Here is a 21118-nt window from a genome sequence, read left to right on the forward strand (position 1 = left end):
TGTTACAGATGTATACACAGGACTGTGAGGTATTACAGATGTGAGATAACAGTAGTGGGTGTCTCTATGATGGCTGAGCTGTGGCTGATGTTACAGATGTATACACATGACTGTGAGGTATTACAGATGTGAGATAGCAGTAGTGCGTGTCTCTATGCTGACTGAGCTGTGGCTGATGTTACAGATGTATACACAGGACTGTGAGTTATTACAGATGTGAGATAGCAGTAGTGGGTGTCTCTATGCTGGCTGTGCTGTGGCTCATGTTACAGATGTATACACAGGACTGTGAGGTATTACAGATGTGAGATAACAGTAGTGGGTGTCTCTATGATGGCTGTGCTGTAGCTGATGTTACAGATGTATACACAGGACTGTGAGGTATTACAGATGTGAGATAGCAGTAGTGGGTGTCTCTATGCTGGCTGTGCTGTGGCTGATGTTACAGATGTATACACAGGACTGTGAGGTATTACAGATGTGAGATAGCAGTAGTGGTGTCTCTATGCTGGCTGTGCTGTGGCTGATGTTACAGATGTATACACAGGACTGTGAGGTATTACAGATGTGAGATAACAGTAGTGGGTATGTCTATGCTGGCTGAGCTGTGGCTGATGTTACTGATGTATACACAGGACTGTGAGGTATTACAGATGTGAGATAGCAGTAGTGGGTGTCTCTATGCTGGCTGTGCTGTGGCTGATGTTACAGATGTATACACAGGACTGTGAGGTATTACAGATGTGAGATAGCAGTAGTGGGTGTCTCTATGCTGGCTGTGCTGTGGCTGATGTTACAGATGTATACACAGGACTGTGTGGTACTACAGATGTGACATAGCAGTAGTGGGTGTCTCTATGCTGGCTGTGCTGTGGCTGATGTTACAGATGTATACACCGGACTGTGAGGTATTACAGATGTGAGATAGCAGTAGTGGGTGTCTCTATGCTGGCTGTGCTGTGGCTGATGTTACAGATGTATACACAGGACTGTGAGGTATTACAGATGTGAGATAGCAGTAGAGGGTGTCTCTAAGCTGGCTGAGCTCTGGCTGATGTTACAGATGTATACACAGGACTGTGAGTTATTACAGATGTGAGATAGCAGTAGTGCGTGTCTCTATGCTGGCTGAGCTGTGGCTGATGTTACAGATGTATACACAGGACTGTGAGTTATTACAGATGTGAGATAGCAGTAGTGGGTGTCTCTATGCTGGCTGTGCTGTGGCTGATGTTACTGATGTATACACAGGACTGTGAGGTATTACAGATGTGAGATAGCAGTAGTGGGTGTCTCTATGATGGCTAAGCTGTGGCTGATGTTACAGATGTATACACAGGACTCTGAGGTATTACAGATGTGAAATAGCAGTAGTGGGTGTCTCTATGATGGCTAAGCTGTGGCTGATGTTACAGATGTATACACAGGACTGTGAGGTATTACAGATGTGAGATAGCAGTAGTGCGTGTCTCTATGCTGACTGAGCTGTGGCTGATGTTACAGATGTATACACAGGACTGTGAGTTATTACAGATGTGAGATAGCAGTAGTGGTGTCTCTATGCTGGCTGTGCTGTGGCTGATGTTACAGATGTATACACAGGACTGTGAGGTATTACAGATGTGACATAGCAGTAGTGGGTGTCTCTATGCTGGCTGTGTTGTTGCTCATGTTACAGATGTATACACAGGACTGTGAGGTATTACAGATGTGAGATAGCAGTAGTGGGTGTCTCTATGATGGCTGTGCTGTAGCTGATGTTACAGATATATACACAGGACTGTGAGGTATTACAGATGTGAGATAGCGGTAGTGGTGTCTCTATGCTGGCTGTGCTGTGGCTGATGTTACAGATGTATACACTGGACTGTGATGTATTACAGATGTGAGATAGCAGTAGTGGGTGTCTATGCTGGCTGAGCTGTGGCTGATGTTACTGATGTATACACAGGACTGTGAAGTATTACAGATGTGAGATAGCAGTAGTGGGTGTCTCTATGCTGGCTGTGCTGTGGCTGATGTTACAGATGTATACACAGGACTGTGAGGTATTACAGATGTGAGATAGCAGTAGTGGTGTCTCTATGCTGGCTGTGCTGTGGCTGATGTTACAGATGTATACACAGGACTGTGAGGTATTAAAGATGTGAGATAGCAGTAGTGGGTGTCTCTATGCTGGCTGTGCTGTGGCTGATGTTACTGATGTATACACAGGACTGTGAGGTATTACAGATGTGAGATAGCAGTAGTGGGTGTCTCTATGCTGGCTGTGCTGTGGCTGATGTTACAGATGTATACACAGGACTGTGATGTATTACAGATGTGAGATAGCAGTAGTGGGTGTCTCTATGCTGGCTGTGCTGTGGCTGATGTTACAGATGTATACACAGGACTGTGAGGTATTACAGATGTGAGATAGCAGTAGTGGGTGTGTCTATGCTGGCTGTGCTGTGGGTGATGTTACAGATATATACACAGGACTGTGAGGTATTACAGATGTGAGATAGCAGTAGTGGGTGTCTCTATGTTGGCTGTGCTGTGGCTGATGTTACAGATGTATACACAGGACTGTGAGGTACTACAGATGTGAGATAGCAGTAGTGGGTATCTCTATGCTGGCTGTGCTGTGGCTGATGTTACAGATGTATCCACAGGACTGTGAGGTATTACAGATGTGAGATAGCAGTAGTGGGTGTATCTATGCTGGATGTTCTGTGGCTGATGTTACAGATGTATACACAGGACTGTGAGGTATTACAGATGTGAGATAGCAGTAGTGGGTGTCTCTATGCTGGCTGAGCTCTGGCTGATGGTACAGATGTATACACAGGACTGTGAGGTATTACAGATGTGAGATAGCAGTAGTGGGTGTCTCTATGATGGCTGAGCTGTGGCTGATGTTACAGATGTATACAAAGGTCTGTGAGGTATTACAGATGTGGGATAGCAGTAGTGCGTGTCTCTATGCTGGCTGAGCTGTGGCTGATGTTACAGATGTATACACAGGACTGTGAGTTATTACAGATGTGAGATAGCAGTAGTGGGTGTCTCTATGCTGGCTGTGCTGTGGCTGATGTTACAGATGTATACACAGGACTGTGAGGTATTACAGATGTGAGATAGCAGTAGTGGTGTCTCTATGCTGGCTGTGCTGTGGCTGATGTTACAGACGTATACACAGAACTGTGAGGTATTACAGCTGTGAGATAGCAGTAGTGGGTGTCTCTATGCTGGCTGTGCTGTGGCTGATGTTACAGATGTATACACAGGACTGTGAGTTGTTACACATGTGAGATAGCAGTAGTGGGTGTCTCTATGCAGGCTGACCTGTGGCTGATGTTACTGATGTATACACAGGACTGTGAGGTATTACAGCTGTGAGATAGCAGTAGTGGGTGTCTCTATGCTGGCTGTGCTGTGGCTGATGTTACAGATGTATACACAGGACTGTGAGGTGTTACACATGTGAGATAGCAGTAGTGGGTGTCTCTATGCTGGATGTGCTGTGGCTGATGTTACAGATGTATACACAGGACTGTGAGGTGTTACAGATGTGAGATAGCAGTAGTCGATGTCTCTATGTAGGCTGACCTGTGGCTGATGTTACTGATGTATACACAGGACTGTGAGGTATTACAGATGTGAGATAGCAGTAGTGGGTGTCTCTATGCTGGCTGTGCTGTGGCTGATGTTACAGATGTATACACAGGACTGTGAGGTATTACAGATGTGAGATAGCAGTAGTGGGTGTCTCTATGCTGGTTGTGCTGTGGCTGATGTTACAGATGTATACACAGGACTGTGAGTTATTACAGATGTGAGATAGCAGTAGTGGGTGTCTCTATGCTGGCTGAGCTGTGGCTGATGTTACAGATGTATACACAGGACTGTGAGGTATTACAGATGTGAGATAGCAGTAGTGGGTGTCTCTATGCTGGCTGTGCTGTGGCTGATGTTACAGATGAATACACAGGACTGTGAGGTATTACAGAGGTGAGATAGCAGTAGTGGGTGTCTCTATGCTGGCTGAGCTGTGGCTGATGTTACAGATGTATACACAGGACTGTGAGGTATTACAGATGTGAGATAGCAGTAGTGGGTGTCTCTATGCTGGCTGAGCTGTGGCTGATGTTACAGATGTATACACAGGACTGTGAGGTATTATAGATGTGAGATAGCAGTAGTGGGTGTCTCTATGCTGGCTGAGCTGTGGCTGATGTTACAGAGTTATACACAGGACTGTGAGGTATTACAGATGTGAGATAGCAGTAGTGGTTGTCTCTATGCTGGCTGTGCTGTGGCTGATGTTACAGATGTATCCACAGGACTGTGAGGTATTACAGATGTGAGATAGCAGTAGTGGGTGTCTCTATGCTGGATGTGCTGTGGCTGATGTTACAGATGTATACACAGGACTGTGAGGTATTACAGATGTGAGATAGCAGTAGTTGGTGTCTCTATGCTGGCTGAGCTGTGGCTGATGTTACAGATGTATACACAGGACTGTGAGGTATTACAGATGTGAGATAGCAGTAGTGGGTGTCTCTAAGCTGGCTGAGCTCTGGCTGATGTTACAGATGTATACACAGGACTGTGAGGTATTACAGATGTGAGATGGCAGTAGTGGGTGTCTCTATGATGGCTGAGCTCTGGCTGATGTTACAGATGTATACACATGACTGTGAGGTATTACAGATGTGAGATAGCAGTAGTGCGTGTCTCTATGATGGCTAAGCTGTGGCTGATGTTACAGATGTATACACAGGACTGTGAGGTATTACAGATGTGAGATAGCAGTAGTGGGTGTCTCTATGATGGCTAAGCTGTGGCTGATGTTACAGATGTATACACAGGACTGTGAGGTATTACAGATGTGAGATAGCAGTAGTGCGTGTCTCTATGCTGACTGAGCTGTGGCTGATGTTACAGATGTATACACAGGACTGTGAGTTATTACAGATTTGAGATAGCAGTAGTGGGTGTCTCTATGCTGGCTGAGCTGTGGCTGATGTTACAGAGTTATACACAGGACTGTGAGGTATTACAGATGTGAGATAGCAGTAGTGGGTGTCTCTATGCTGGCTGAGCTGTGGCTGATGTTACAGAGTTATACACAGGACTGTGAGGTATTACAGATGTGAGATAGCAGAAGTGGGTGTCTCTATGCTGGCTGAGCTGTGGCTGATGTTACAGATGTATACACAGGACTGTGAGGTATTACAGATGTGAGATAGCAGTAGTGGGTGTTTCTATGCTGGCTGAGCTGTGGCTGATGTTACAGATGTGTACACAGGACAGTGTGGTATTACAGATGTGAGATAGCAGTAGTGGGTGTCTCTATGCAGGCTGTGCTGTGGCTGATGTTACAGATGTATACACAGGACTGTGAGGTATTACAGATGTGAGATAGCAGTAGTGGGTGTCTCTATGCTGGCTGTGCTGTGGCTGATGTTACTGATTTATACACAGGACTGTGAGGTATTACAGATGTGAGATAGCAGTAGTGGGTGTCTCTATGCTGGCTGTGCTGTGGCTGATGTTACAGATGTATACACAGTACTGTGAGGTATTACAGATGAGAGATAGCAGTTGTGGGTGTCTCTATGCTGGCTGAGCTGTGGCTGATGTTACAGACGTATACACAGGACTGTGAGATATTACAGATGTGAGATAGCAGTAGTGGGTGTCTTTATGCTGGCTGAGCTGTGGCTGATGTTACAGATGTATACACAGTAAAGTGAGGTATTACAGATGTGAGATAGTGATAGTGGGGGTCTGTATGCTGGCTGAGCTGTGGCTGATGTTACAGATGTATGCACAGGACTGTGAAGTATTACGGATGTGAGATAGCAGTAGTTGGTGTCTATATGCAGGCTGAGCTGTGGCTGATGTTACAGATGTATACACAGGACTGTGAGGTATTACAGATGTGAGATAGCAGTAGTGGGTGTCTCTATGCTGGCTGTGCTGTGGCTGATGTTACAGATGTATACACAGGACTGTGAGGTATTACAGATGTGAGATAGCAGTAGTGGCTGTCTCTATGCTGGCTGTGCTGTGGCTGATGTTACAGATGTATACACAGGACTGTGAGGTATTACAGATGTGAGATAGCAGCAGTGGGTGTCTCTATGCTGGCTGAGCTGTGGCTGATGTTACAGAGTTATACACAGGACTGTGAGGTATTACAGATGTGAGATAGCAGTAGTGGGTTTCTCTATGCTGGCTGAGCTGTGGCTGATGTTACAGAGTTATACACTGGACTGTGAGGTATTACAAATGTGAGATAGCAGAAGTGGGTGTCTCTATGCTGGCTGAGCTGTGTCTGATGTTACAGATGTATACACAGGACTGTGAGGTATTACAGATGTGAGATAGCAGTAGTGGGTGTCTCTATGCTGGCTGAGCTGTGGCTGATGTTACAGATGTATACACAGGACTGTGAGGTATTACAGATGTGAGATAGCAGTAGTGGGTGTCTCTATGCTGGCTGTGCTGTGGCTGATGTTACAGATGTATACACAGGACTGTGAGGTATTACAGATGTGAGATAGCAGTAGTGGGTGTCTCTATGCTGGCTGTGTTGTGACTGATGTTACAAATGTATACACAGGACTGTGAGGTATTACAGATGTGAGAAAGCAGTAGATGGTGTCTCTATGCTGGCTGTGCTGTGGCTGATGTTACAGATGTATACACAGGACTGTGAGGTATTACAGATGAGAGATAGCAGTAGTGGGTGTCTCTAGGCTGGCTGAGCTGTGGCTGATGTTACAGATGTATACACAGGACTGTGAGGTATTACAGATGTGAGATAGCAGTAGTGGCTGTCTCTATGCTGGCTGTGCTGTGGCTGATGTTACAGATGTATACACACGACTGTGAGGTATTACAGATGTGAGATAGCAGTAGTGGCTGTCTCTATGCTGGCTGTGCTGTGGCTGATGTTACAGATGTATACGCAGGACTGTGAGGTATTACAGATGTGAGATAGCAGTAGTGGGTGTCTCTATGCTGGCTGAGCTGTGGCTGATGTTACAGAGTTATACACAGGACTGTGAGGTATTATAGATGTGAGATAGCAGTAGTGGGTGTCTCTATGCTGGCTGAGCTGTGGCTGATGTTACAGAGTTATACACAGGACTGTGAGGTATTACAGATGTGAGATAGCAGAAGTGGGTGTCTCTATGCTGGCTGAGCTGTGGATGATGTTACAGATGTATACACAGGACTGTGAGGTATTACAGATGTGAGATAGCAGTAGTGGGTGTCTCTATGCTGGCTGAGCTGTGGCTGATGTTACAGATGTATACACAGGACTGTGAGGTATTACGGATGTGAGATAGCAGTAGTGGGTGTCTTTATGCTGGCTGAGCTGTGGCTGATGTTACAGATGTATACACAGGACTGTGATGTATTAGAGATGTGAGATAGCAGTAGTGGGTGTCTCTATGCTGGCTGTGCTGTGGCTGATGTTACAGATGTATACACAGGACTGTGAGGTATTATGGATGTGAGATAGCAGTAGTGGGTGTCTCTATGCTGGCTGAGCTGTGGCTGATGTTACAGATGTATACACAGGACTTTGAGGTATTACAGAAGTGAGATAGCAGTAGTGGGTGTCTTTATGCTGGCTGAGCTGTGGCTGATGTTACAGATGTATACACAGTAAAGTGAGGTATTACAGATGTGAGAAAGTGATAGTGGGGGTCTGTATGCTGGCTGAGCTGTGGCTGATGTTACAGATGTATGCACAGGACTGTGAAGTATTACGGATGTGAGATAGCAGTAGTTGGTGTCTATATGCAGGCTGAGCTGTGTCTGATGTTACAGATGTATACACAGGACTGTGAGGTATTACAGATGTGAGAAAGCAGTAGTGGGTTTCTCTATGCTGGCTGTGCTGTGGCTGATGTTACAGATGTATACACAGGACTGTGAGGTATTACAGATGTGAGATAGCAGTAGTGGCTGTCTCTATGCTGGCTGTGCTGTGGCTGATGTTACAGATGTATACACAGGACTGTGAGGTATTACAGATGTGAGATAGCAGTAGTGGGTGTCTCTATGCTGGCTGAGCTGTGGCTGATGTTACAGAGTTATACACAGGACTGTGAGGTATTACAGATGTGAGATAGCAGTAGTGGGTTTCTCTATGCTGGCTGAGCTGTGGCTGATGTTACAGAGTTATACACTGGACTGTGAGGTATTACAAATGTGAGATAGCAGAAGTGGGTGTCTCTATGCTGGCTGAGCTGTGTCTGATGTTACAGATGTATACACAGGACTGTGAGGTATTACAGATGTGAGATAGCAGTAGTGGGTGTCTCTATGCTGGCTGAGCTGTGGCTGATGTTACAGATGTATACACTGGACTGTGAGGTATTACAGATGTGAGATAGCAGTAGTGGGTGTCTCTATGCTGGCTGTGCTGTGGCTGATGTTACAGATGTATACACAGGACTGTGAGGTATTACAGATGTGAGATAGCAGTAGTGGGTGTCTCTATGCTGGCTGTGTTGTGACTGATGTTACAGATGTATACACAGGACTGTGAGGTATTACAGATGTGAGATAGCAGTAGATGGTGTCTCTATGCTGGCTGTGCTGTGGCTGATGTTACAGATGTATACACAGGACTGTGAGGTATTACAGATGAGAGATAGCAGTAGTGGGTGTCTCTATGCTGGCTGAGCTGTGGCTGATGTTACAGATGTATACACAGGACTGTGAGGTATTACAGATGTGAGATAGCAGTAGTGGCTGTCTCTATGCTGGCTGTGCTGTGGCTGATGTTACAGATGTATACACACGACTGTGAGGTATTACAGATGTGAGATAGCAGTAGTGGCTGTCTCTATGCTGGCTGTGCTGTGGCTGATGTTACAGATGTATACACAGGACTGTGAGGTATTACAGATGTGAGATAGCAGTAGTGGGTGTCTCTATGCTGGCTGAGCTGTGGCTGATGTTACAGAGTTATACACAGGACTGTGAGGTATTATAGATGTGAGATAGCAGTAGTGGGTGTCTCTATGCTGGCTGAGCTGTGGCTGATGTTACAGAGTTTTACACAGGACTGTGAGGTATTACAGATGTGAGATAGCAGAAGTGGGTGTCTCTATGCTGGCTGAGCTGTGGATGATGTTACATATGTATACACAGGACTGTGAGGTATCACAGATGTGAGATAGCAGTAGTGGGTGTCTCTATGCTGGCTGAGCTGTGGCTGATGTTACAGATGTATACACAGGACTGTGAGGTATTACGGATGTGAGATAGCAGTAGTGGGTGTCTTTATGCTTGCTGAGCTGTGGCTGATGTTACAGATGTATACACAGGACTGTGATGTATTACAGATGTGAGATAGCAGTAGTGGGTGTCTCTATGCTGGCTGTGCTGTGGCTGATGTTACAGATGTATACACAGGACTGTGAGGTATTATGGATGTGAGATAGCAGTAGTGGGTGTCTCTATGCTGGCTGAGCTGTGGCTGATGTTACAGATGTATACACAGGACTTTGAGGTATTACAGAAGTGAGATAGCAGTAGTGGGTGTCTTTATGCTGGCTGAGCTGTGGCTGATGTTACAGATGTATACACAATAAAGTGAGGTATTACAGATGTGAGAAAGTGATAGTGGGGGTCTGTATGCTGGCTGAGCTGTGGCTGATGTTACAGATGTATGCACAGGACTGTGAAGTATTACGGATGTGAGATAGCAGTAGTTGGTGTCTATATGCAGGCTGAGCTGTGTCTGATGTTACAGATGTATACACAGGACTGTGAGGTATTACAGATGTGAGATGGCAGTAGTGGGTGTCTCTATGATGGCTAAGCTGTGGCTGATGTTACAGATGTATACACATGACTGTGAGGTATTACAGATGTGAGATAGCAGTAGTGCGTGTCTCTATACTGGCTGAGCTGTGGCTGATGTTACAGATGTATACACAGGACTGTGAGTTATTACAGATGTGAGATAGCAGTAGTGGGTGTCTCTATGCTGGCTGTGCTGTGGCTGATGTTACAGATGTATACACAGGACTGTGAGGTATTACAGATGTGAGATAGCAGTAGTGGGTGTCTCTATGATGGCTAAGCTGTGGCTGATGTTACAGATGTATACACAGGACTGTGAGGTATTACAGATGTGAGATAACAGTAGTGGGTGTCTCTATGATGGCTAAGCTGTGGCTGATGTTACAGATGTATACACAGGACTGTGAGGTATTACAGATGTGAGATAGCAGTAGTGCGTGTCTCTATGCTGACTGAGCTGTGGCTGATGTTACAGATGTATACACAGGACTGTGAGTTATTACAGATGTGAGATAGCAGTAGTGGGTGTCTCTATGCTGGCTGAGCTGTGGCTGATGTTACAGAGTTATACACAGGACTGTGAGGTATTACAGATGTGAGATAGCAGTAGTGGGTGTCTCTATGCTGGCTGAGCTGTGGCTGATGTTACAGAGTTATACACAGGACTGTGAGGTATTACAGATGTGAGATAGCAGAAGTGGGTGTCTCTATGCTGGCTGAGCTGTGGCTGATGTTACAGATGTATACACAGGACTGTGAGGTATTACAGATGTGAGATAGCAGTAGTGGGTGTTTCTATGCTGGCTGAGCTGTGGCTGATGTTACAGATGTATACACAGGACAGTGTGGTATTACAGATGTGAGATAGCAGTAGTGGGTGTCTCTATGCTGGCTGTGCTGTGGCTGATGTTACAGATGTATACACAGGACTGTGAGGTTTTACAGATGTGAGATAGCAGTAGTGGGTATCTCTATGCTGGCTGTGCTGTGGCTGATGTTACAGATGTATACACAGGACTGTGAGGTATTACAGATGTGAGATAGCAGTAGTGGGTGTCTCTATGCTGGCTGTGCTGTGGCTGATGTTACAGATGTATACACAGGACTGTGAGGTATTACAGATGAGAGATAGCAGTTGTGGGTGTCTCTATGCTGGCTGAGCTGTGGCTGATGTTACAGACGTATACACAGGACTGTGAGGTATTACAGATGTGAGATAGCAGTAGTGGGTGTCTTTATGCTGGCTGAGCTGTGGCTGATGTTACAGATGTATACACAGTAAAGTGAGGTATTACAGATGTGAGAAAGTGATAGTGGGGGTCTGTATGCTGGCTGAGCTGTGGCTGATGTTACAGATGTATGCACAGGACTGTGAAGTATTACGGATGTGAGATAGCAGTAGTTGGTGTCTATATGCAGGCTGAGCTGTGGCTGATGTTACAGATGTATACACAGGACTGTGAGGTATTACAGATGTGAGATAGCAGTAGTGGGTGTCTCTATGCTGGCTGTGCTGTGGCTGATGTTACAGATGTATACACAGGACTGTGAGGTATTACAGATGTGAGATAGCAGTAGTGGCTGTCTCTATGCTGGCTGTGCTGTGGCTGATGTTACAGATGTATACACAGGACTGTGAGGTATTACAGATGTGAGATAGCAGTAGTGGGTGTCTCTATGCTGGCTGAGCTGTGGCTGATGTTACAGAGTTATACACAGGACTGTGAGGTATTACAGATGTGAGATAGCAGTAGTGGGTTTCTCTATGCTGGCTGAGCTGTGGCTGATGTTACAGAGTTATACACTGGACTGTGAGGTATTACAAATGTGAGATAGCAGAAGTGGGTGTCTCTATGCTGGCTGAGCTGTGTCTGATGTTACAGATGTATACACAGGACTGTGAGGTATTACAGATGTGAGATAGCAGTAGTGGGTGTCTCTATGCTGGCTGAGCTGTGGCTGATGTTACAGATGTATACACAGGACTGTGAGGTATTACAGATGTGAGATAGCATTAGTGGGTGTCTCTATGCTGGCTGTGCTGTGGCTGATGTTACAGATGTATACACAGGACTGTGAGGTATTACAGATGTGAGATAGCAGTAGTGGGTGTCTCTATGCTGGCTGTGTTGTGACTGATGTTACAGATGTATACACAGGACTGTGAGGTATTACAGATGTGAGATAGCAGTAGATGGTGTCTCTATGCTGGCTGTGCTGTGGCTGATGTTACAGATGTATACACAGGACTGTGAGGTATTACAGATGAGAGATAGCAGTAGTGGGTGTCTCTATGCTGGCTGAGCTGTGGCTGATGTTACAGATGTATACACAGGACTGTGAGGTATTACAGATGTGAGATAGCAGTAGTGGCTGTCTCTATGCTGGCTGTGCTGTGGCTGATGTTACAGATGTATACACACGACTGTGAGGTATTACAGATGTGAGATAGCAGTAGTGGCTGTCTCTATGCTGGCTGTGCTGTGGCTGATGTTACAGATGTATACGCAGGACTGTGAGGTATTACAGATGTGAGATAGCAGTAGTGGGTGTCTCTATGCTGGCTGAGCTGTGGCTGATGTTACAGAGTTATACACAGGACTGTGAGGTATTATAGATGTGAGATAGCAGTAGTGCGTGTCTCTATGCTGGCTGAGCTGTGGCTGATGTTACAGAGTTATACACAGGACTGTGAGGTATTACAGATGTGAGATAGCAGAAGTGGGTGTCTCTATGCTGGCTGAGCTGTGGATGATGTTACAGATGTATACACAGGACTGTGAGGTATTACAGATGTGAGATAGCAGTAGTGGGTGTCTCTATGCTGGCTGAGCTGTGGCTGATGTTACAGATGTATACACAGGACTGTGAGGTATTACGGATGTGAGATAGCAGTAGTGGGTGTCTTTATGCTGGCTGAGCTGTGGCTGATGTTACAGATGTATACACAGGACTGTGATGTATTACAGATGTGAGATAGCAGTAGTGGGTGTCTCTATGCTGGCTGTGCTGTGGCTGATGTTACAGATGTATACACAGGACTGTGAGGTATTATGGATGTGAGATAGCAGTAGTGGGTGTCTCTATGCTGGCTGAGCTGTGGCTGATGTTACAGATGTATACACAGGACTTTGAGGTATTACAGATGTGAGATAGCAGTAGTGGGTGTCTTTATGCTGGCTGAGCTGTGGCTGATGTTACAGATGTATACACAGTAAAGTGAGGTATTACAGATGTGAGAAAGTGATAGTGGGGGTCTGTATGCTGGCTGAGCTGTGGCTGATGTTACAGATGTATGCACAGGACTGTGAAGTATTACGGATGTGAGATAGCAGTAGTTGGTGTCTATATGCAGGCTGAGCTGTGTCTGATGTTACAGATGTATACACAGGACTGTGAGGTATTACAGATGTGAGAAAGCAGTAGTGGGTTTCTCTATGCTGGCTGTGCTGTGGCTGATGTTACAGATGTATACACAGGACTGTGAGGTATTACAGATGTGAGATAGCAGTAGTGGCTGTCTCTATGCTGGCTGTGCTGTGGCTGATGTTACAGATGTATACACAGGACTGTGAGGTATTACAGATGTGAGATAGCAGTAGTGGGTGTCTCTATGCTGGCTGAGCTGTGGCTGATGTTACAGAGTTATACACAGGACTGTGAGGTATTACAGATGTGAGATAGCAGTAGTGGGTGTCTCTATGCTGGCTGAGCTGTGGCTGATGTTACAGAGTTATACACAGGACTGTGAGGTATTACAGATGTGAGATAGCAGAAGTGGGTGTCTCTATGCTGGCTGAGCTGTGGCTGATGTTACAGATGTATACACAGGACTGTGAGGTATTACAGATGTGAGATAGCAGTAGTGGGTGTCTCTATGCTGGCTGAGCTGTGGCTGATGTTACAGATGTATACACAGGACTGTGTGGTATTACAGATGTGAGATAGCAGTAGTGGGTGTCTCTATGCTGGCTGTGCTGTGGCTGATGTTACAGATGTATACACAGGACTGTGAGGTATTACAGATGTGAGATAGCAGTAGTGGGTGTCTCCATGCTGGCTGTGCTGTGGCTGATGTTACAGATGTATACACAGGACTGTGAGGTATTACAGATGTGAGATAGCAGTAGTGGGTGTCTCTATGCTGGCTGTGTTGTGACTGATGTTACAGATGTATACACAGGACTGTGAGGTATTACAGATGTGAGATAGCAGTAGATGGTGTCTCTATGCTGGCTGTGCTGTGGCTGATGTTACAGATGTATTCACAGGACTGTGAGGTATTTCAGATGAGAGATAGCAGTAGTGGGAGTCTCTATGCTGGCTGAGCTGTGGCTGATGTTACAGACATATACACAGGACTGTGAGGTATTACAGATGTGAGATAGCAGTAGTGGGTGTCTCTATGCTGGCTGAGCTGTGGCTGATGTTACAGATGTATACACAGGACTTTGAGGAATTACAGATGTGAGATAGCAGTAGTGGGTGTCTCTATGCTGGCTGAGCTGTGGCTGATGTTACAGATGTATACACTGGACTGTGAGGTGTTACACATGTGAGATAGCAGTAGTGGGTGTCTCTATGCTGGCTGTGCTGTGGCTGATGTTACAGATGTATACACAGGACTGTGAGGTGTTACAGATGTGAGATAGCAGTAGTTGATGTCTCTATGCAGGCTGACCTGTGGCTGATGTTACTGATGTATACACAGGACTGTGAGGTATTACAGATGTGAGATAGCAGTAGTGGGTGTCTCTATGCTGGCTGAGCTGTGGCTGATGTTACAGATGTATACATAGGACTGTGAGGTATTACAGATGTGAGATAGCAGTAGTGTGTGTCTCTATGCTGGTTGTGCTGTGGCTGATGTTACAGATGTATACAGAGGACTGTGAGGTATTACAGATGTGAGATAGCAGTAGTGGGTGTCTCTATGCTGGCTGAGCTGTGGCTGATGTTACAGATGTATACACAGGACTGTGAGGTATTACAGAGGTGAGATAGCAGTAGTGGGTGTCTCTATGCTGGCTGTGCTGTGGCTGATGTTACAGATGAATACACAGGACTGTGAGGTATTACAGAGGTGAGATAGCAGTAGTGGGTGTCTCTAAGCTGGCTGAGCTCTGGCTGATGTTACAGATGTATACACTGGACTGTGAGGTATTACAGATGTGAGATGGCAGTAGTGGGTGTCTCTATGATGGCTAAGCTGTGGCTGATGTTACAGATGTATACACATGACTGTGAGGTATTACAGATGTGAGATAGCAGTAGTGCGTGTCTCTATACTGGCTGAGCTGTGGCTGATGTTACAGATGTATACACAGGACTGTGAGTTATTACAGATGTGAGATATCAGTAGTGGGTGTCTCTATGCTGGCTGTGCTGTGGCTGATGTTACAGATGTATACACAGGACTGTGAGGTATTACAGATGTGAGATAGCAGTAGTGGGTGTCTCTATGATGGCTAAGCTGTGGCTGATGTTACAGATGTATGCACAGGACTGTGAGGTATTACAGATGTGAGATAGCAGTAGTGGGTGTCTCTATGATGGCTAAGCTGTGGCTGATGTTACAGATGTATACACAGGACTGTGAGGTATTACAGATGTGAGATAGCAGTAGTGCGTGTCTCTATGCTGACTGAGCTGTGGCTGATGTTACAGATGTATACACAGGACTGTGAGTTATTACAGATGTGAGATAGCAGTAGTGGGTGTCTCTATGCTGGCTGAGCTGTGGCTGATGTTACAGAGTTATACACAGGACTGTGAGGTATTACAGATGTGAGATAGCAGTAGTGGGTGTCTCTATGCTGGCTGAGCTGTGGCTGATGTTACAGATGTATACACAGGACTGTGAGGTATTACGGATGTGAGATAGCAGTAGTGGGTGTCTTTATGCTGGCTGAGCTGTGGCTGATGTTACAGATGTATACACAGGACTGTGATGTATTACAGATGTGAGATAGCAGTAGTGGGTGTCTCTATGCTGGCTGTGCTGTGGCTGATGTTACAGATGTATACACAGGACTGTGAGGTATTATGGATGTGAGATAGCAGTTGTGGGTGTCTCTATGCTGGCTGAGCTGTGGCTGATGTTACAGATGTATACACAGGACTTTGAGGTATTACAGAAGTGAGATAGCAGTAGTGGGTGTCTTTATGCTGGCTGAGCTGTGGCTGATGTTACAGCTGTATACACAGTAAAGTGAGGTATTACAGATGTGAGAAAGTGATAGTGGGGGTCTGTATGCTGGCTGAGCTGTGGCTGATGTTACAGATGTATGCACAGGACTGTGAAGTATTACGGATGTGAGATAGCAGTAGTTGGTGTCTATATGCAGGCTGAGCTGTGTCTGATGTTACAGATGTATACACAGGACTGTGAGGTATTACAGATGTGAGATAGCAGTAGTGGGTGTCTCTATGATGGCTAAGCTGTGGCTGATGTTACAGATGTATACACAGGACTGTGAGGTATTACAGATGTGAGATAACAGTAGTGGGTGTCTCTATGATGGCTAAGCTGTGGCTGATGTTACAGATGTATACACAGGACTGTGAGGTATTACAGATGTGAGATAGCAGTAGTGGGTGTCTCTATGCTGGCTGAGCTGTGGCTGATGTTACAGAGTTATACACAGGACTGTGAGGTATTACAGATGTGAGATAGCAGTAGTGGGTTTCTCTATGCTGGCTGAGCTGTGGCTGATGTTACAGAGTTATACACTGGACTGTGAGGTATTACAAATGTGAGATAGCAGAAGTGGGTGTCTCTATGCTGGCTGAGCTGTGTCTGATGTTACAGATGTATACACAGGACTGTGAGGTATTACAGATGTGAGATAGCAGTAGTGGGTGTCTCTATGCTGGCTGAGCTGTGGCTGATGTTACAGATGTATACACAGGACTGTGAGGTATTACAGATGTGAGATAGCAGTAGTGGGTGTCTCTATGCTGGCTGTGCTGTGGCTGATGTTACAGATGTATACACAGGACTGTGAGGTATTACAGATGTGAGATAGCAGTAGTGGGTGTCTCTATGCTGGCTGTGTTGTGACTGATGTTACAGATGTATACACAGGACTGTGAGGTATTACAGATGTGAGATAGCAGTGGATGGTGTCTCTATGCTGGCTGTGCTGTGGCTGATGTTACAGATGTATACACAGGACTGTGAGGTATTACAGATGAGAGATAGCAGTAGTGGGTGTCTCTATGCTGGCTGAGCTGTGGCTGATGTTACAGAAGTATACACAGGACTGTGAGGTATTACAGATGTGAGATAGCAGTAGTGGCTGTCTCTATGCTGGCTGTGCTGTGGCTGATGTTACAGATGTATACACACGACTGTGAGGTATTACAGATGTGAGATAGCAGTAGTCGCTATCTCTATGCTGGCTGTGCTGTGGCTGATGTTACAGATGTATACGCAGGACTGTGAGGTATTACAGATGTGAGATAGCAGTAGTGGGTGTCTTTATGCTGGCTGAGCTGTGGCTGATGTTACAGATGTATACACAGGACTGTGATGTATTACAGATGTGAGATAGCAGTAGTGGGTGTCTCTATGCTGGCTGTGCTGTGGCTGATGTTACAGATGTATACACAGGACTGTGAGGTATTATGGATGTGAGATAGCAGTTGTGGGTGTCTCTATGCTGGCTGAGCTGTGGCTGATGTTACAGATGTATACACAGGACTTTGAGGTATTACAGAAGTGAGATAGCAGTAGTGGGTGTCTTTATGCTGGCTGAGCTGTGGCTGATGTTACAGATGTATACACAGTAAAGTGAGGTATTACAGATGTGAGAAAGTGATAGTGGGGGTCTGTATGCTGGCTGAGCTGTGGCTGATGTTACAGATGTATGCACAGGACTGTGAAGTATTACGGATGTGAGATAGCAGTAGTTGGTGTCTATATGCAGGCTGAGCTATGTCTGATGTTACAGATGTATACACAGGACTGTGAGGTATTACAGATGTGAGATAGCAGTAGTGGGTGTCTCTATGATGGCTAAGCTGTGGCTGATGTTACAGATGTATACACAGGACTGTGAGGTATTACAGATGTGAGATAACAGTAGTGGGTGTCTCTATGATGGCTAAGCTGTGGCTGATGTTACAGATGTATACACAGGACTGTGAGGTATTACAGATGTGAGATAGCAGTAGTGGGTGTCTCTATGCTGGCTGAGCTGTGGCTGATGTTACAGAGTTATACACAGGACTGTGAGGTATTACAGATGTGAGATAGCAGTAGTGGGTTTCTCTATGCTGGCTGAGCTGTGGCTGATGTTACAGAGTTATACACTGGACTGTGAGGTATTACAAATGTGAGATAGCAGAAGTGGGTGTCTCTATGCTGGCTGAGCTGTGTCTGATGTTACAGATGTATACACAGGACTGTAAGGTATTACAGATGTGAGATAGCAGTAGTGGGTGTCTTTATGCTGGCTGAGCTGTGGCTGATGTTACAGATGTATACACAGGACTGTGAGGTATTACAGATGTGAGATAGCAGTAGTGGGTGTCTCTATGCTGGCTGTGCTGTGGCTGATGTTACAGATGTATACACAGGACTGTGAGGTATTACAGATGTGAGATAGCAGTAGTGGGTGTCTCTATGCTGGCTGTGTTGTGACTGATGTTACAGATGTATACACACGACTGTGAGGTATTACAGATGTGAGATAGCAGTAGTCGCTATCTCTATGCTGGCTGTGCTGTGGCTGATGTTACAGATGTATACGCAGGACTGTGAGGTATTACAGATGTGAGATAGCAGTAGTGGGTGTCTCTATGCTGGCTGAGCTGTGGCTGATGTTACAGAGTTATACACTGGACTGTGAGGTATTATAGATGTGAGATAGCAGTAGTGGGTGTCTCTATGCTGGCTGCGCTGTGGCTGATGTTACAGAGTTATACACAGGACTGTGAGGTATTACAGATGTGAGATAGCAGAAGTGGGTGTCTCTATGCTGGCTGCGCTGTGGCTGATGTTACAGAGTTATACACAGGACTGTGAGGTATTACAGATGTGAGATAGCAGTAGTGGGTGTCTCTATGCTGGCTGAGCTGTGGCTGATGTTACAGATGTATACACAGGACTGTGAGGTATTACGGATGTGAGATAGCAGTAGTGGGTGTCTTTATGCTGGCTGAGCTGTGGCTGATGTTACAGATGTATACACAGGACTGTGATGTATTACAGATGTGAGATAGCAGTAGTGGGTGTCTCTATGCTGGCTGTGCTGTGGCTGATGTTACAGATGTATACACAGGACTGTGAGGTATTATGGATGTGAGATAGCAGTAGTGGGTGTCTCTATGCTGGCTGAGCTGTGGCTGATATTACAGATGTATACACAGGACTTTGAGGTATTACAGATGTGAGATAGCAGTAGTGGGTGTCTTTATGCTGGCTGAGCTGTGGCTGATGTTACAGATGTATACACAGTAAAGTGAGGTATTACAGATGTGAGAAAGTGATAGTGGGGGTCTGTATGCTGGCTGAGCTGTGGCTGATGTTACAGATGTATGCACAGGACTGTGAAGTATTACGGATGTGAGATAGCAGTAGTTGGTGTCTATATGCAGGCTGAGCTGTGTCTGATGTTACAGATGTATACACAGGACAGTGAGGTATTACAGATGTGAGAAAGCAGTAGTGGGTTTCTCTATGCTGGCTGTGCTGTGGCTGATGTTACAGATGTATACACAGGACTGTGAGGTATTACAGATGTGAGATAGCAGTAGTGGCTGTCTCTATGCTGGCTGTGCTGTGGCTGATGTTACAGATGTATACACAGGACAGTGAGGTATTACAGATGTGAGATAGCAGTAGTGGGTGTCTCTATGCTGGCTGAGCTGTGGCTGATGTTACAGAGTTATACACAGGACTGTGAGGTATTACAGATGTGTGATAGCAGTAGTGGGTGTCTCTATGCTGGCTGAGCTGTGGCTGATGTTACAGAGTTATACACAGGACTGTGAGGTATTACAGATGTGAGATAGCAGAAGTGGGTGTCTCTATGCTGGCTGTGCTGTGGCTGATGTTACAGATGTATACACAGGACTGTGAGGTATTACAGATGTGAGATAGCAGTAGTGGGTGTCTCTATGCTGGCTGAGCTGTGGCTGATGTTACAGATGTATACACAGGACTGTGTGGTATTACAGATGTGAGATAGCAGTAGTGGGTGTCTCTATGCTGGCTGTGCTGTGGCTGATGTTACAGATGTATACACAGGACTGTGAGGTATTACAGATGTGAGATAGCAGTAGTGGGTGTCTCTATGCTGGCTGTGCTGTGGCTGATGTTACAGATGTATACACAGGACTGTGAGGTATTACAGATGTGAGATAGCAGTAGTGGGTGTCTCTATGCTGGCTGTGTTGTGACTGATGTTACAGATGTATACACAGGACTGTGAGGTATTACAGATGTGAGATAGCAGTAGTGGGTGTCTCTATGCTGGCTGTGTTGTGACTGATGTTACAGATGTATACACAGGACTGTGAGGTATTACAGATGTGAGATAGCAGTAGTGGGTGTCTCTAAGCTGGCTGAGCTCTGGCTGATGTTACAGATGTATACACAGGACTGTGAGGTATTACAGATGTGAGATGGCAGTAGTGGGTGTCTCTATGATGGCTAAGCTGTGGCTGATGTTACAGATGTGTACACAGGACTGTGAGGTGTTATAGATGTGAGAAAGCAGTAGTGGGTGTCTCTATGTAGGCTAAGCTGTGGCTGATGTTACAGATGTATACACATGACTGTGAGGTATTACAGATGTGAGATAGCAGTCGTGCGTGTCTCTATACTGGCTGAGCTGTGGCTGATGTTACAGATGTATACACAGGACTGTGAGTTATTACAGATGTGAGATAGCAGTAGTGGGTGTCTAAATGCTGGCTGTGCTGTGGCTGATGTTACAGATGTATACACAGGACTGTGAGGTATTACAGATGTGAGATAGCAGTAGTGGGTGTCTCTATGATGGCTAAGCTGTGGCTGATGTTACAGATGTATACACAGGACTGTGAGGTATTACAGATGTGAGATAGCAGTAGTGGGTGTCTCTATGATGGCTAAGCTGTGGCTGATGTTACAGATGTATACACAGGACTGTGAGGTATTACAGATGTGAGATAGCAGTAGTGCGTGTCTCTATGCTGACTGAGCTGTGGCTGATGTTACAGATGTATACACAGGACTGTGAGTTATTACAGATGTGGGATAGCAGTAGTGGGTGTCTCTATGCTGGCTGAGCTGTGGCTGATGTTA

Source organism: Taudactylus pleione, unplaced genomic scaffold, assembly GCF_031769625.1.
Source record: "Taudactylus pleione unplaced genomic scaffold, aTauple2 ptg002128l, whole genome shotgun sequence".
Classification (NCBI taxonomy): domain Eukaryota; kingdom Metazoa; phylum Chordata; class Amphibia; order Anura; family Myobatrachidae; genus Taudactylus; species Taudactylus pleione.